Genomic DNA, 4,861 nt, shown 5'->3' with positions numbered 1-4,861 from the left:
TAGATATACAGCCTCCTCCATTATACCTCATGTACACCAGATATACAGCCTCCTCCATTATACCTCATGTACCCCAGATATACAGCCTCCTCCATTATACCTCATGTACCCCAGATATACAGCCTCCTCCATTATACCTCATGTACCCCAGATATACAGCCTCCTCCATTATACCTCATGTACCCCCAGATATACAGCCTCCTCCATTATACCTCATGTACCCCCGATATACAGCCTCCTCCATTATACCTCATGTACCCCCAGATATACAGCCTCCTCCATTATACCTCATGTACCCCAGATATACAGCTCCTCCATTATACCTCATGTACCCCCAGATATACAGCCTCCTCCATTATACCTCATGTACCCCCAGATATACAGCCTCCTCCATTATACCTCATGTACCCCAGATATACAGCCTCCTCCATTATACCTCATGTACCCCCAGATATACAGCCTCCTCCATTATACCTCATGTACCCCAGATATACAGCCTCCTCCATTATACCTCAATGTACTCCAGATATACAGCCTCCTCCATTATACCTCATGTACCCCCAGATATACAGCCTCCTCCATTATATCTCATGTACCCCAGATATACAGCCTCCTCCATTATACCTCATGTACCCCCAGATATACAGCCTCCTCCATTATACCTCATGTACCCCCAGATATACAGCCTCCTCCATTATACCTCAGGTACCCCCAGATATACAGCCTCCTCCATTATACATCATGTACCCCAGATATACAGACTCCTGCATTATACCTCATGTACCCCCAGATATACAGCCTCCTCCATTATACCTCATGTACCCCCAGATATACAGCCTCCTCCATTATACCTCATGTACCCCAGATATACAGCCTCCTCCATTATACCTCATGTACCCCAGATATACAGCCTCCTCCATTATACCTCATGTACCCCCAGATATACAGCCTCCTCCATTATACCTCATGTACCCCAGATATACAGCCTCCTCCATTATACCTCATGTACCCCCAGATATACAGCCTCCTCCATTATACCTCATGTACCCCAGATATACAGCCTCCTCCATTATACCTCATGTACCCCCAGATATACAGCCTCCTCCATTGTACCTCATGTACCCCCAGATATACAGCCTCCTCCATTATACCTCAGGTACCCCAGATATACAGCCTCCTCCATTATACTCTCATGTACCCCCAGATATACAGCCTCCTCCATTATACCTCATGTACCCCCAGATATACAGCCTCCTTCATTATACCTCATGTACCCCAGATATACAGCCTCCTCCATTATACCTCATGTACCCCCAGATATACAGCCTCCTCCATTATACCTCATGTACCCCAGATATACAGCCTCCTCCATTATATCTCATGTACCCCCAGATATACAGCCTCCTCCATTATACCTCATGTACCCCAGATATACAGCCTCCTCCATTATACCTCATGTACTCCCAGATATACAGCCTCCTCCATTATACCTCATGTACCCCAGATATACAGCCTCCTCCATTATACCTCATGTACCCCAGATATACAGCCTCCTCCATTATACCTCAGGTACCCCAGATATACAGCCTCCTCCATTATACCTCATGTACCCCAGATATACAGCCTCCTCCATTATACCTCATGTACCCCCAGATATACAGCCTCCTCCATTATACCTCATGTACCCCCAGATATACAGCCTCCTCCATTATACCTCATGTACCCCCAGATATACAGCCTCCTCCATTATACCTCATGTACCCCAGATATACAGCCTCCTCCATTACCTCATTATACTCATGTACCCCAGATATACAGCCTCCTCCATTATACCTCATGTACCCCCAGATATACAGCCTCCTCCATTATACCTCATGTACCCCAGATATACAGCCTCCTCCATTATACCTCATGTACCCCAGATATACAGCCTCCTCCATTATACATCATGTACCCCAGATATACAGCCTCCTCCATTATACCTCATGTACCCCAGATATACAGCCTCCTCCATTATACCTCATGTACCCCCAGATATACAGCCTCCTCCATTATACCTCATGTACCCCCAGATATACAGCCTCCTCCATTATACCTCATGTACCCCAGATATACAGCCTCCTCCATTATACCTCATGTACCCCAGATATACAGCCTCCTCCATTATACCTCATGTACCCCAGATATACAGCCTCCTCCATTATACCTCATGTACCCCCAGATATACAGCCTCCTCCATTATACCTCATGTACCCCAGATATACAGCCTCCTCCATTATACCTCATGTACCCCCAGATATACAGCCTCCTCCATTATACCTCATGTACCCCAGATATACAGCCTCCTCCATTATACCTCATGTACCCCCAGATATACAGCCTCCTCCATTATACCTCATGTACCCCCAGATATACAGCCTCCTCCATTATACCTCATGTACTCCCAGATATACAGCCTCCTCCATTATACCTCATGTACCCCCAGATATACAGCCTCCTCCATTATACCTCATGTACCCCCAGATATACAGCCTCCTCCATTATACCTCATGTACCCCCAGATATACAGCCTCCTCCATTATACCTCATGTACCCCAGATATACAGCCTCCTCCATTATACCTCATGTACCCCAGATATACAGCCTCCTCCATTATACCTCATGTACCCCAGATATACAGCCTCCTCCATTATACCTCATGTACTCCCAGATATACAGCCTCCTCCATTATACCTCATGTACCCCAGATATACAGCCTCCTCCATTATACCTCATGTACTCCCAGATATACAGCCTCCTCCATTATACCTCATGTACCCCAGATATACAGCCTCCTCCATTATACCTCATGTACCCCAGATATACAGCCTCCTCCATTATACCTCATGTACCCCCAGATATACAGCCTCCTCCATTATACCTCATGTACCCCAGATATACAGCCTCCTCCATTATACCTCATGTACTCCCAGATATACAGCCTCCTCCATTATACCTCATGTACCCCAGATATACAGCCTCCTCCATTATACCTCATGTACCCCAGATATACAGCCTCCTCCATTATACCTCATGTACTCCCAGATATACAGCCTCCTCCATTATACCTCATGTACCCCCAGATATACAGCCTCCTCCATTATACCTCATGTACCCCAGATATACAGCCTCCTCCATTATACCTCATGTACCCCAGATATACAGCCTCCTCCATTATACCTCATGTACCCCCAGATATACAGCCTCCTCCATTATACCTCATGTACCCCCAGATATACAGCCTCCTCCATTATACCTCATGTACCCCAGATATACAGCCTCCTCCATTATACCTCATGTACCCCAGATATACAGCCTCCTCCATTATACCTCATGTACCCCAGATATACAGCCTCCTCCATTATACCTCATGTACCCCCAGATATACAGCCTCCTCCATTATACCTCATGTACCCCAGATATACAGCCTCCTCCATTATACCTCATGTACCCCAGATATACAGCCTCCTCCATTATACCTCATGTACCCCAGATATACAGCCTCCTCCATTATACCTCATGTACCCCCAGATATACAGCCTCCTCCATTATACCTCATGTACTCCCAGATATACAGCCTCCTCCATTATACCTCATGTACTCCCAGATATACAGCCTCCTCCATTATACCTCATGTACCCCAGATATACAGCCTCCTCCATTATACCTCATGTACCCCCAGATATACAGCCTCCTCCATTATACCTCATGTACCCCAGATATACAGCCTCCTCCATTATACCTCATGTACCCCCAGATATACAGCCTCCTCCATTATACCTCATGTACCCCCAGATATACAGCCTCCTCCATTATACCTCATGTACCCCAGATATACAGCCTCCTCCATTATACCTCATGTACCCCAGATATACAGCCTCCTCCATTATACCTCATGTACCCCAGATATACAGCCTCCTCCATTATACCTCATGTACCCCAGATATACAGCCTCCTCCATTATACCTCATGTACCCCAGATATACAGCCTCCTCCATTATACCTCATGTACCCCAGATATACAGCCTCCTCCATTATACCTCATGTACCCCCAGATATACAGCCTCCTCCATTATACCTCATGTACCCCCAGATATACAGCCTCCTCCATTATACCTCATGTACCCCAGATATACAGCCTCCTCCATTATACCTCATGTACCCCAGATATACAGCCTCCTCCATTATACCTCATGTACCCCAGATATACAGCCTCCTCCATTATACCTCATGTACCCCAGATATACAGCCTCCTCCATTATACCTCATGTACCCCCAGATATACAGCCTCCTCCATTATACCTCATGTACCCCCAGATATACAGCCTCCTCCATTATACCTCATGTACCCCAGATATACAGCCTCCTCCATTATACCTCATGTACCCACAGATATACAGCCTCCTCCATTATACCTCATGTACCCCCAGATATACAGCCTCCTCCATTATACCTCATGTACCCCAGATATACAGCCTCCTCCATTATACCTCATGTACCCCAGATATACAGCCTCCTCCATTATACCTCATGTACCCCAGATATACAGCCTCCTCCATTATACCTCATGTACCCCAGATATACAGCCTCCTCCATTATACCTCATGTACCCCCAGATATACAGCCTCCTCCATTATACCTCATGTACCCCCAGATATACAGTCTCCTCCATTATACCTCATGTACCCCCAGATATACAGCCTCCTCCATTATACCTCATGTACCCCAGATATACAGCCTCCTCCATTATACCTCATGTACCCCCAGATATACAGCCTCCTCCATTATACCTCATGTACCCCCAGATATACAGCCTCCTCCA

This window comes from Leptodactylus fuscus, chromosome 2, assembly GCF_031893055.1.
Source record: "Leptodactylus fuscus isolate aLepFus1 chromosome 2, aLepFus1.hap2, whole genome shotgun sequence".
In the NCBI taxonomy this organism is placed as follows: Eukaryota; Metazoa; Chordata; class Amphibia; order Anura; family Leptodactylidae; genus Leptodactylus; species Leptodactylus fuscus.
This window is presented reverse-complemented; position numbering follows the sequence as displayed.